The sequence below is a fragment of the Protopterus annectens genome, chromosome 1.part1 (genome assembly GCF_019279795.1).
Source record: "Protopterus annectens isolate FY-2018-M chromosome 1.part1, PAN1.0, whole genome shotgun sequence".
Taxonomy (NCBI): domain Eukaryota; kingdom Metazoa; phylum Chordata; order Ceratodontiformes; family Protopteridae; genus Protopterus; species Protopterus annectens.
In genome coordinates, this window is record NC_056726.1 from 227,867,703 (window position 1) to 227,882,561 (window position 14,859).

Here is a 14,859-nt window from a genome sequence, read left to right on the forward strand (position 1 = left end):
CTTTAATTCTAGCTAGAATACTTAAAACTGTGAATGAAACACAAACAATCTCAGTCCAACTAACACTTATAAATCACAGGGTTCAGATTTCTCACAACTGAACGCTGATAGTAAAGTTGTCTAAAATCTTACCATTATGGTAGATGTCCTTGCCTTCATTATTCCAGTATTCTTAACGTTTGTGATTCCCTGCAGTGGAAGCCTGTCTTCTGGCCAGTATACCAAAGACTTCCTGTTGCATTGAAAGGTACACCTAAACATCATTCAAATGCTCCTTGCGTAAGGCATGAAGGTGACGTTCAGGCTTCCCATAAACAGAAATGATTGTCCCAGTAGGAACACCAGTCCAAGGAACCCAAGAGATAACCTGCACATCCAGGAAGACAAAGGACTAGAGGGATGGAGAGAGAGAGAGTGAACAGTGCAACAGTGAAGGCAAGGACAATTACTGTTATGGTAAGATTTTACACAACTGTACTATGTCCTTACATTCACTGCTGCAGTATTCTTAACATTCGGGAGAATACCAAAACTCAAGAGGAAATTTGGGAGGGGGAAGAAGAAGAACAGTTCATAGGCTCATAGGTAGGTACTAGGCTATCGGCTTGAGGGCTTACATAAACCTAGCCAACAAGGTTCCCTGGCTTATGCCACCCAAGAAAGTTATTTTCCTGTGCTGCTTTCGAGCAGAGACACAGAAGTGATCCCCAGGGTGTATTTCCTATTTCCTATCCACTCATCGAGATTTTTCTTGAAGAGTGCTAATGAATAACTTTGCTTGACATAGATGGGTAGCCTGTTCCAGAGTATGGGAAGTCTCTGGGACAGGAATCTATCCCTGTCAGATTTGGAGTGTGGAACTTATACAGTGTGGGTTCTGTCAGTGAGCCAGTTGGCAACCCATCTTGTGATGTAGGGATTTATACCTAGTTTAGTGAGTTTAGCTATAATTCCAGAATGGGGGATGGTATCGAAAGCTTTAGCGAGGTCAAGATAGGCTGTGTGAACCACCTTACCTTCATTTACAGTTTTGGTGACTGCCTCAAAGAAGCCAATTAGGTTCAGGAGGCATGATCTGCCTTTCACAAACCCGAACTGGGTGGGATTCTGAGTTTGGAGGTTACCAATGTCTTTGTTTATGAGTTCCATGATGATATGTTCCATTGCCTTGCAGACCAGGCTCGTCAGGCTAATAGGGCGACAGTTCCCAAGATCAGTGGTGGCTCCCCATTTGTGGAGTGGGATAACTGTTGCTGTACGCCATTCAGTGGGCACAAAGCCTCATGTGAGGCTATGATTGAACATGGTGCTTAGGTGGGGAGCCAGTTCGCTCTGAAGTTCATGTAAATGCAGCCTGGGATGTTGTCCGGTCCCATGGATGCTGTGTTTTTGGCTTTAGAGAGTACAGCTTTTACCTGCGTAGTTGTGATTACAGGGACTCTGCATTCTTCCTGTATAGATATGGGCCCTTTAGGGGGTGTAAAGTTAGCACTGAACCTATCTGCCAGGATGTTGGCAATATCAGTTGGTTCTGTAATTTTCATGCTGTTGTGCTGTAACTCAGAGCAGATCTGGGTGTTGCCATTAAGATTCTTGACATAGCTATAGGATGCTTTGTGGTTGTCCTTAGAATCAGTGGTGATTTTGTTTTAATAGCTAGATTTGAAGGATCTTATAAGGGATCTCAGCTTCTTACTGAGGCTGACCAGAGAGCTCCTCCACTCATGGGATTTTACTCTCTTTTGCAACAGTTTCTTCCTTCTGTTGTACAGTTTGTTTATGGCAGGGGACCACCAGAAAGTTGTAACAAAAGGAAATTGCCTTAGAAATCCAAGAATAAATATATTGTTTGGATACAGCTAGACCCAAATATCTGGGATAAAAAGAAACAAGCAACTGATCAGATTTTCAAATAGCCTTAGTCTGATCCAAATAAATTCTGAGTTGCCTATGCACATCCAAAATATGCAGCATCCTCTCACTGTCAGACTGCATGGAGGTGAAAGAAGTAAGCAAATTAACAGAGTGATTAAGGGAAAGCTCATTAACCACCTTAGGCATAAAAGAGGTTAATGAACAGCAGGCTCAACAGGAGCCTGAGTCAATTTCTCCAAAACAAAATTAAGATCCCAGGGAGGAGGAACAGGCTTCCTGGGAGGTCTAATACAGAAATTGTTTAACCTCGCATCTAGAAACTAAAAGATGAGATATAAAGGCAAACAAGCAGAGATGGCTGATAAGTGGGACTTAATAGAAGAATAGGCCAAACCAGCATTGAGCAACTTGTACAAATAAGAGAGAACTAAAGGAACATCCACAGTAAGTGGGTTCAGGTTATGAGACAAACATCAAATAAAAAAAAAAAACTCTTCTATTTGGATAAGTAGGATTTCCTAGTAGTAGGTTTCCTGGTCTCCTGCAGTACTTGAAACACATCCTCAGAAAAAAGGTGTCTATGAAGAATCAAAATCCTATCACCCACAATGTCACTTGAAGCATGGACAGGTGGGGGATGGATGAGAGACCCCTTGTCTTGTGTGAGGAAATCCACCCTGTGAGTTAACTTGTAATGATTGCCCTTAGCTAGATGCAGAAGTAGAGGGAACCAGTTCTGTCATGCCAAAAGTAAGTCACCAACAAGATTCTGGGAGCATCCTGCTGAATATTGAATAGGACTTTTGGAATGAGAGGAAGGGGAGAGAATGCATAAAGAAACATCCAACAAAATGAAAAGGCATCCACCTTCCATACAAGAGGACCTGGAACTTTAGCACAAAGTAGAGGAGGTTGTCTGTTTAGAGGGGAAGCAAGAAGCTCCACTTGAGGAATACTCCACTGGAGAATAATGTCCAGAAACCCATCCCTGTGAAGCATCCATTCATGGGACTGGGTTAAGGACTTGCTCACAGTGTCTGCCATAATGTTCTGACTGAAAGGGATATAAACCACCTGCAGATTCACTTGATACTTGACAGCAAGATCACATACCAGAAGTGCCATGTTTAAGCTCCTATAAAGCCTTACCCTCATCCTGAAGGGACTTAGACCATCAGCAGCTTCCTCAAACAAAAGTTTAGAATCCAGGGGAGCATCCATCAACTTAGCTTTAATATCATCAGGTAGAGACTGGAGCCTAAGACAAGAATATCTACTCATGACTGAACCAAAAACAGCAGCCCTAGAAGAGGCATCAGCTTCATCATAACTACATTTAATAGACTGACAAATAACTTGAGAGGAAGTGTGTAGCAAGGAAAGAACAGAAATTGTACCCTCAGACTCAGGAAAATCAGAAATAAGTTGGCAGGTCTGAGAAAGAAGAGCCAACACATACCTAAATGTATGTGTCTGATAATTAATTAACAGACCAAAAAACTAGGGTAGCAGAAGTGTAAACCTTCTTACCAGCCATTCCACAGTTCTGCTATCGTTGTCAAAAGGCAATAACTTGGCCGAAAGAAGCAACTGAAATGACTTATCAGAGGCCACAGAGACTCAAGAAGGGTCAGCAGCAAGACATTTATACAAAAAGAAACAATCCTCAGGCACCCTATAAAACCTATCAGGCTTCTTGGGAGCAGGGGGTAAAGAATCAGGATCATGAGAGTCATTGGGAAAAAAAATCCAGTAAAGCAGCCAAAACAGAAGGAATAGGTGCAGGTTTAGGAGACTATAACTGTAGCAACTCATTGTACCTCCTATGGATGTCAGGAACCTGAGCACAATCCCACTTAAAAAAATCCATCATCCTAGAGAGGGTATTCCCAAAGAAAATTTCCTCAAAATGAGGATCAGGACTAATAGATTCCTCCTCTTCCTCTGACCCAAAGTCCAAAAGATAAGGAATTTGAGAAGAATAAGTCATGGATTAGTCATCAGAACCCAACTCAGTGTCAGAAGAATCCTGTTCTTTAGGACTTTTAAGTGGAGAAGAGGACCAAGGAGGAGCAGGAACTAAAACTCCTTGAGGAGGCTTTAAAGACATTAAAGCAGAGTGAAAGCCTGCCTTTCACTTTGAGGATCCCTAGGAGCAGAAGGAACATGTTTAAGTTTTTTTTTTAAGGGAACATCACCTACAAAAAAGTGAGAAGACTCAGACCCAGGATGGTAGTTGAGAACCATAGTAGGAACTTCTTTCCCAAATAAAATCTGAGGAACTCTCCTAGGTCTGTTTGAAAAAATTAACCGTGGTTCCCCCCGCACATTTGAGATGGATGCCTGCAAAGCTCATTGGATGTGCCACCATTTGGTACCTCAACATCCTCTAACATGGACATGGTAGAGGAATCTAACAAAACAGCTGGGCAAGCTACTGGGATTGTAATAATCTCAGGAGAAACACCTGGCAGAGGCTGGACAGGGGAAGATTCTGGCTGTACCTTCTTCTCTCGGGTTGGCACATTCCATCCATTGTATCTTCAGCAAGAAGCTTAAGACACTGGTTCTCAAGTTACAAGGAAAGGGAATAAAGTATACAAAAAAGGGTGTTTGGAATGAATACCAGCCAAGTAGAACAAGACATATGGTTATTAGACAATCCTAGACAAAAACGACACTTATCGTGGAGGTCTTTATGGGAAATCTGTCTCCCACAGTAGCATATTCCCTTCCTGGATGACTTTAACCCCAAGGAGCACAAAAATGCAAGAGAAAACAAAAAACCCTAACAGGGCACTTATCTGCACTGCATAGTAATCACTGGAGAACAAAAATTAGTTGGACTGGCAGAAAGGATGCAGGTAAACAGACCAACGGTGAAAAGATGCATTCAAATTGGTGGCAAAGTTTTGTTTATGGTCAGCCTGAATGTCACCTTTATGCCCTATGGTATGCACGGACTATTTGAGTGACATTCAAGCTTACCTTTAAATGTAACAGGAAGTCTTTGGTATACTGGCCGATGACAGGCTTCCACGGCAGGGAATCCCGAATGTTAAGAATACTGCAGCAGTGAATGTAAGGACATCTACAGTTGTTACATTGAAAAGAACACTTAACTCAGCTACATTTTCAAGCCTGTCATTCAAACATGCCTTAAAATGCTGCAACAGATATGGCCACAGATGAAAGTCAAAGGAAGCACACTAATTAAAAATGTGGATTGATGCTGACAATGAAAAGTAAACATTCACAGCAATGTTGTAAACTAATGAGAGAGAAAACTACAGTAAATGATCCCCTCATCATAAGAATTTCTTTCTGTCCCTCTAACATGACATAAGGAAGGTGAATCCATTGACTGTAAAACAAAATAATGCTAGCCATGGCAGCCTCCTTCAGATCATTTTGGGGTATAACAAATTAGAAAAAAACAGTAGTCATTTACTTTTATACAAAGGCAACAGCAATGCAGAAAAGTTCAAGACTGGTTGAAAAATATACGTTTGTTTTCAGCTTTTGGGTGCAGTTCTCCTTTACAAATTAAGGCTCCCATTTGTTATTGGAGAGGATTTTAACACCACTGCAGTTCCCTTACTACACTGATCTGTGTCTACAGATAAGCACCCTCTGAGGAGAAGATAAGCATTATGTCAAGAAATGGAGACTGGAAATAGTTGATATTTGATGGGCCTGGGAAACAGAAGACTTAGGATTTGTATATCTTACCGCAGTAAGGAATGTGGTTGTAGGTCTGACTATTTTTAGCCTCTTCAGATGCATTAAGGCTAGATCAGGATATCTCACCTTTAGTATGTGCAATAACAAACCACAGCGCAGTAGCATGTCCATTAGCTTAGGGCATTTGAAGTGCTCTTCAACTTACATACAGAGATCAGTCCTCTTGGTTCTTTTGAGAACTGAACTAAGAGATTGCATTGCAAGGTAGATTAATGACTATGAAACAAAACCCACTGCATTCAATTCCCTCTCAGTCATGTAGCTGCCCTTTAAATGGAATCCGAGAGGTACTTGGCTCAGCAGCCAAGGCATTACTGTTAGAGACTAGATAATGCAGTTAAGTTTAAAGATGTTGATGTTCAGACTTTGCATGAAGAATACTAAATGGCTTTTAATAATAAGGAGATCATAAGAAAATATAGGAATGCTAAGACTGCATTAAAAATGTAGATTAGCAAAATCTAATCTTTATGTTATCAGCGCTGCTTTATAAGGTCATGACTTACAAACCAGGAAGACTATTACCCTTCAATTTAATGAGAAGGCAAGATAAAATAAGGCTATCAAGCGCTAAAGTGGATCAGCAGAGTATATTGAACCATATACCAATCAATGAATCCTTTAGGAAGGACTATTCATCCTTATATATAAAATTTTGGGATATGAAAATCTGGACTAACCCCCATCTGAACATAATGTTCATCCTACACAATTGTCTAAACTACAGACTGATACTGACCAGGCAAGTTTAACATGCAATATTTCACCCTGAGAGGTAAGACCTTGACTGTTGCTAAAAGTGGGGAAGCACTAGGCACAGAAGCCTCAATGTAGGGGTTTATAAACGGTCACAAACACAGTTGTAGCATCTCTTTATGGACCTCTTTAATACCATCATAATGTCAGGTTTATTGTTGACATTAACGATGGAATCCCAAATAACTGTTATTCCAAAGCCAGGAAAAGGCTCTTTTAATGTACATAATTATGCATCTCTCTTATCAGTGCAGATATAACAGTGTGTGTCAAAGGGTAAGTTATTGTATTAAATGCAGTGCTCCCATTGCTTGGCTGTCTTAGTGGATTTAGAGGTGTTGACTTGCTAAGGTGGAACTACTTATGGGAGCTTATGGCAAAGACTCATATCCCAGTAGAATACATGTGTGAAGGTTATAAATTATTTGTCCTTTGCTATTGTATACATAGGAAACTAGGAAGTGAAACCATTCTTTATACATGCAAGGACAAAGCAGGGCTGCCCTGTGTACCCTGTGCTGTTTCTGCTTGCTTTAGATTATTTGGACAAAGCCATTATGGGCCCTTCTCACCTTCATGGCTGGAAATTAATGAGCAAAGAATTTAAAGTACTGCTATTTGAAGATGATTGCATCATTTTCTCAGAAGATCTGAAAAGAGATATTTTGGTGAACCTGGATATACTGTCCTCATTCCATAACACCTCTGGCCTAAAAGTGATCTTATACAAAACTGAATAGTTTCAGAATAATGAGGATGCAGTACAGATAGCTAGAGCAAAATGCAACTGTGGATGCACCAATCAAGTTGTGCTGAAATAGCCTTTAGTATTTGGTAACCATGCTGAGCAGAAACCCACTAGCTATGGTTACCGTATACCTCAAAGCATTGTAGGAGGAGCTTTTCAAAATTTTTCTTGCCTGGAGAAAATTAAAACTGTCTTGGTGGAGAATAACCTTAGCGGTCACAATGATATTCTTACCCATATATTTAGATGTATGCCTAATCCTTCTAACAATGGCTGGTGCACGAAGATAAAGAAACTTACCAGGCAGTTTATATACAAAAAGATAAGAGGGCTCCTCCCAAACTCTGTTCTCTTCCTTTATATAAACAATGAGGTGCTGGATTTTGAGACCTAGGAAGATGGCAGTTGTCTTTAATTTGCAGCTCTATATCAGTGATTCTACCCACTTCACACTCTTCTGTGTAGAAACTGAGGCAGCAATGTTGGAAAACATGTATTAGTCAGCACATTAGGTTGGTATGCATGGTCACTCCCTAAGCATTTGGTAAACTGATTTACCCTGACAACTACATCTAGGGCATTAAGGCATTTTAAGAAAAGTACACTCCAAAGACATTCAGTGGTATATATAAGGACCCATTATATGGACATCCAGAGCTGATGAGAGGTGGGACTAGGCTACAGTGAGTGGATTGGCTGGATAAAGACATAAGGTGGATCTCACAACTCTTCCACTATGTTGAAGGTAAGAGGGTTTTTATAGATTTTGATATCTTGAGGAACATATACAACCTCCCCGGTACATGATAGATGGAGCTATGTTCATCTCCAACATGTAATTTGAAACTCTTTACTCCTTATTTACATTTATGATATGTGCAAATGTGGACCTAAAACAAGTAACATCCTCCATCTGAGACAGTTAAAGGACAATGATAGTAGAACAGCATTTTGCTATTATTTGACCTTATGTAATAAAACATCTTTCTTTACTTTGCTGTGGGATGGTGTAGTAAGGTTTCAAAGTGGAAATATACCCTTTCTTTTTTTTTTTTTTACGCAGATGATTTTTATTTTAAATTTGCCATAAACAATAAATGAAAACTTATCACAGTTTACAATCAAGTTAGATAATTATTAACTATATACAAATGTACATTTAGCCCGACATTTTAACACTTGTGTGATAACAAATTACACACATATAGTTTAATTAAAGTTAAATAGTACTTGCTTCATGAGGAGGTTAGATCCATTTGCAAAGTATCAATTAAAGTTAGAACTTTTTCCAAGGGTTTTTAGTTAATGGTCTAGGAAACAGTCTTAATTCTTTGGTTTTTATTTCTATTAAGGCTATCCTCTTCAATAAATATATGCAATCTTCTTTGCTAGGAGCTGTGGTAGAATTCCATCTCTTTGTTATGCATTTCCTAGCTATAGCTAGTATAGTCCAAAGTAAATGAAGGTCAGTCTTATTTGAAGAATAAACATTATCAGTTATATTCAGTAATAACATAGCCTTGGTCATGACAAAATTATCTGTATAAATCACCTGCAAGAAATTGTTAATACTTTCCCAAAAGGGTTTAATTTTTATACAATCATAGAAAATGTGAGACCAATCAGCTTTATTATACTGTTGACATCTCCAGCATAACCCATCATTAAAAGGATTGATTTTTGAAACTTTATCAGGGGTTAAAAAGAATCTATGAAGGAATTTCCAGGTAAATATTCTCCAATAATGAGAACAAGAAGTTAATTTTACTGAGAGAAATAAATTAGATTTATTTTCTGAGGTTAACTGGATCATATATCCTTTAGTAATATATTGCCAATATGCTGGTTTAGGTTGTGTTTTGTAATTTTTATTAGATTATATAAATATGAAGTACCATTTTCCAATTTCTTATTATTATATAAAATTTCAAAGAGTCTGAATATAAAATTTGGTGTATTTGAAAAAGAAGAATTATTTATTACCCTACATAGATCCTTGGAGTACATCAATATATTCTGAAGCATTAATTATTCATGAGAATTCACTTTGTAAGTTGACATCATAAATTGTAAACCCTGTACTTGCTGATTTTTTAGACAGTGTAACCAACAGATTAGATTTTTCTGTTCCCAAGAGAGGAATATATCTCTATGAATTCTATCTGGAAAGTTTTTAGTAATGCTGAAGGGAATTAATGTTGCAAACAAAAGCTTTAAATCCATATTTATGTTTATAAATTTCCTAAAATAGTCAAATAAATGATTTATTAAATTTGTCCTAGTTAGTTTACTTAAATTGTATTGATAATTTAAGACCAGTGAGAACCATAGTATATTGTCCTTGTCTAGAAAAGTAGAATTTTTAAGTAAATTATTTTCATTTATTATTATACTTGTATGTAACAATTTCCAATTAACATACAATTTGGATTGATCCAGTCAACCACAGATTTAAGTAAAGTTGCTCTTATATAAGATTCAATATCTGGGAAATGTATTCCTCCCTGGTCCCATTGTCTGATATGATGGGTTTATGCAATTTTGTTTCTTTTAGGAAACCACAGAAATCTTAGCAATATTGATGTTATTTTCTTAAGGTGGGAAGTGGCTTCTACAACATACAACATTTTAGGGAGAAGAATCATTTTAATTAACTGTAATCTATCTTCAAAAGCTATAAACAACTTATTATATTTACCCACTAGAGAGTCTATTATAGCTATGATCCTTCTATACTTAATATTCAGTATATCTTGAATATTTTCATACAAGTCTATCCCTAAGTATTTTATTGTTGAGACATGTTCTCCTATGATAGGATTCTTATCTATTTGAAAATCCTTTTTTTAATTTAATAATAAGTATTTAGTCTTTTGTTTATTAAACTGGAGTCCTGAGATCTTATGAAATTTCTTTATCAGGTTATCTAATTCAACTGTTTCTTTTGAATTCAACAGTGTAAGAAGTATGTTGTCAGCAAAGAGCATGATCTTGGAGTTATATTGACCAAAAATATTTATTCCTGTTATCTTTGGATTGTTTCATATTAATACTGCCAATAGTTCTATAGCTAATGCAAATAAAATGGTTGACATAGGGCATCGTTGTTTAGTGCCTCTCGTAACTTGTATAGCTTCTGAGGTAAAGGGTCCTAATTTAACATAGGTTAAATTGTTTTCATAAACCTTTTTAATAAATATAATGAAGGAGATGGGAAATGTATAAGCTTATAAGATTTTAATTAAATAATCCCAGTTGAAGGAATCGAAAGCTTTCTCAATATCTTGTCCAATTATTAAGGTTTCTATATGTTCTTTGTTTAAATAATTAATTAATGTCAATATTCTTGTAATGTTATCATGTGGATGTCTATTTTGAATAAACCCAGTTTGGCAATAGTTGTTAATTTCATTTATATGATTTTTTTATTGTTTTAACCAATATAGACATAAATATTTTATAATCATTATTTAATAATGAAATTTGCCTATACGAGCTGCATTGACTATCATCCTTGTTTTCTTTTAAAATGGACATGATTAAGGAGTATCTCCATGAAGGAGGAATAAATGAATGAGTTTGAATTTCAATAAATGTTTTATATAGTAATGAGGTTATATTTTTGGGGAATAGTTTGTAAATTTCTGTGATTAAGCCATCCATTCCGTGAGATTTACTAGTTTTACTTTCTTTGATTGTATCTATGACTTCTTTGTGCGTAATGGATTTTTGTAATTCATTTTGTAAACTTTCAGGGATTGGTTTAATACTTGAAAACACATTTTCTAAAAGGGGATGTTCTGGCAAATTATTGTTATTTTTAAAATGATTTTTGAAATGACATTTGAAAGCATCTAGAATATCTCCTATTTCCAAAACTTTCTTACCTTTTTCTTCATGCAGTATATTAACAATAGTATTAACTTCAGATTGCATTTTAACTTTAACAGATAAGTTATGTAAGTGTTTTGGAGAGGTGGCATAAGAATTTATTTTTAACCTCTCCATGGCTAAATTAATTTTGTGATTTAAGATTTCAATATATCTTTTATTTAAGTCTTCTACTGTCTTCTTATTCTCTAATAAATTCGGATATTTTTTATATTTAAATAATGTGAGCTTCCTTTGTAGTTCTTGAAGTTCTGATTCCCATTCCTTGATTTTATTTTTATACCAAGCAATCATTTTTCCATAGATATAAGCTTTTAATGAATCCCATACCATTACTATATTCACTTCTGAGTTGTCATTTACATCTACAAAGAAATTGAGTTAATTCACTAACCATTGGTTAAATTCTTAAATTTTTCTAATATATGAAGGAATTCTAGTAAGAAAAGTAAGTGGTTTAAAATTTATTTGCACTTTTAGAACTAGAGAATTATGATCTGAGAGGGGGCAAGGAATTATTGTAAAGGAAGTCATTTTTGTTTGAAGATCCTGGGAAATATATATCTTATCAATTTTGGTTTGGGTACCATATCTATAATCTTGATGGGAAAATACCAAGGAATTACTATCTATAACATTAAAGGTATCTTTTAATTTTAAGGATTTGGTCCATTTTTTTAGTAATTTTGCAGTAGCTGTTAGACATGGAGATTTTTTATTAGTAGTTTCAGACATATCTGTAATACAATTAAAGTCCCCCCTATTATTAAATTACCTCTAAATATGCTTGTAATCTGGTCTAAATGCATTTTGACTGTCCCCATCTCAATACCCAGAAACCAATATAGGTTTACCAGTGTCCACAACCTTTTACTAAACCTCAGAATGACTATAGCTATAAGGCCCTCATTGTCTATATATTTATGTATTATTTCAGGATTTAATAAATTGTTTCTCCATAGAATTATTACCCCCCTCTTCTTTGTTTTAAAATTGGAACATGCTAAAGTCTTGAACTTACTTGGGTTCCATGTGAAATTATCATTGCTCTTGAAATGTGTTTCCTGTAAAAAAAATATTTTTGATCTATTTAAGTTTAGATATCTTAGTAAGTTAGATCTTTTATTTGGACTATTTAGACCATTAATGTTTAACGATAATATAGAAAGGTCCATATCAAATTATTCTGAGGAAATATTTAAAGGTGTCTTTGACTTTACCTGAAATCATCCCCTCCTTAAAAATAAAGTATTATTGATTAGTACATAATCAATTATCTCAGTGAAGCATGTTATCACTAAGGTACTCAATAAGTATACGCCAGGCTCGGTAAAAGTAATGAACAATTTAAAAACTAAAATAAATACTAAATATTAAAGTTAAAGTAGTTAGCTCACTAATCCCTACCTACCATGGAATGAAATACATTCCTAGTCCAACAGATTGAAACATCTGGTGAACTATCACTCTAATTTCCTTTTCCCATTCCTTTGAGCTCCATATATACTGTAAATAATCAAGAAGTCTAATAAACAACTATTATTGTGATTTAAAAATATTTGGTTGTAGAAGGCATTGTTTAATATGAATTAACTACTATATCATTACCATCTAAACATAGAAAACAAATTCAGTTGAATTTTACTAATTATTAACGTATTCAGCTCATTGTATCAACATAACTTTCCATATTGGCTATGAATTCACTTGTTAAACACACAGACACTTTAATCCTTAATCACAAGGTTTGCAAGCAATAACAAATTAAAAAAGAATATCACATCTTATAATATATAAACATATGCTTTCAAGAACTGTTCATCAGATTTAAAAGAGACTGTATAATTACCTTATAATATGACTATAGGCTTAATCTTAATATATTTCAGCTAATAGTTATAGTAATGCTTTAGAAAGGCAGTCAAAAAATGCATATGTTTAAATTATCAAAGTGGTGTAAATCATAGTAGTTTCTATGAATGTGTTGATCAGGTACCTATATCATTTTAGTTGCTTGGTTTACTTTAATAATGGTTTTGTTAAAATATGGTTCAAACAACAATCAGATTTAATTTTATATTCTCTTGTTCGGGGTATAACTAGATAAGGGAAATCTAGCTTGTTTCCTAAAGTGTGTTGTGAACGTGCTTCTGTAGGGTACGAGTATACCAACATCCAATCAAAACCTTATCTACTCATTGTTATGACGACATTAAACTACTCTGCCATTGTAAAGATAGAAGAAAATGTTTTCCCTAGCTCGTGCAAACTGCAGTCTAAATAGACTATTATAAAACTTCACGAGCACTTATTTCCTGCTCAAACTGCCGTGAAAACGGAAGAGAGAAAGAAAAAAAAAAAAAACGGCTCAAAACACTGACACTCTCCCTCGCAAGGAGCACACCACCCCTGACCCAAAGACACCAGGGTCAGCTCACATCATATCCATTGCACCTTTAACCCCACTCTCTGCATACTATCTGACCTCATACAACACCAATTCACTCGACCGACAGTGCTTCTCCAGTCTGACCCGACACAACTGTACATTAGTTCCACATAATCTGCAACTTAAACCAACAAAAACTGCACCATTCATTATTAAGCAGTACATCACCAGAATTACAACAGTTCCCAGCCTCTATTCCACAGAGAAATCCCACCAATTATCCCCGACAATTAGAAATTGCCAGATACTTCAACAAACCCTGCCCAGAAAATCACTCCACTGTCAGCCAACTTCCCGAAATAGGAACGATTGTCAAGCCATTCCAAATAACAACTATTTCAGAAATGCAGCCATCTAAGAAACCCAAACCCTACTTTCAATAACAATTTTTTCCTCTAGCTGCAACAATAGTCCCAGTCCTTGCAGCAAGCACACAATGACAGACCGGACAAGATTTCAAATAGGGCATAACCCCGGTGTACAACTTTTCTTCGTCAGTGCATCTGAGGCAAGAAGCGAAAAAAAAATGTTTTTCACCATAATAACAACAGCAATGATTATGGCAATACTCTCCAGAAGCATACACATTGTTTAAGGCCATTGTGAAGACCCCATCTAATTATCAATGACTGCAATGTATATATCATGCAATAGGCTGTGGACAGTATAACAAATGTCAAAATAAATAGGTATGTAATAATTGTCATTTATGCCAGGGAAGGAAGTTGATGTTTTAATACTGTAATGAATATAAATTAATGTGTAGTCTGTGTGTATTTGCAGTTTGTTAGATCACCTCTTCCATACATTACTCTAATGCATCGTCCAAAGGCAGGGCATTCATTTCTGCTTAATTCAAATAATTCTATACTGTTCCTGATCACAGTGTGTTAGTTACTAATTGATCTAACATTTTAACATGGAATGAAATTTAGGTAGCATATTTAAAATGTAATAACAAAAATAGAGAAAAAAAAATAATAAAATAACTGTTTTATACGCACCTAGACTGACAACCAGACACCAGTTTGGAACAATCAAAGCCAATCAGATAAAGCATATATATATTTAAACACAAACAAGGTAATGGTCAGTAGTACGTAGCCTCTGGATACTCTTTCCAAAAATATTTGCCAAAAACACATCCAAAGAACTACTCAATGGCTGCATATAAAAACAGTAGATTTATTGGTTAGCGCTTTCGTGGTGTTGAGTGGTATTCACGTAGAGTGCAGTTTAGTTTTTATTAGGTCTGAAGAAGTGGTGTTTCAACACCATGAAAGCGCTCACCAATAAATCTACTGTTTTTATATGCAGTCAGTAGTTCTTTGGATGTGTTTGTGGCATATATATATATTTACTCTACCATTACTAAATGATAAGCAAGGTAAACTCC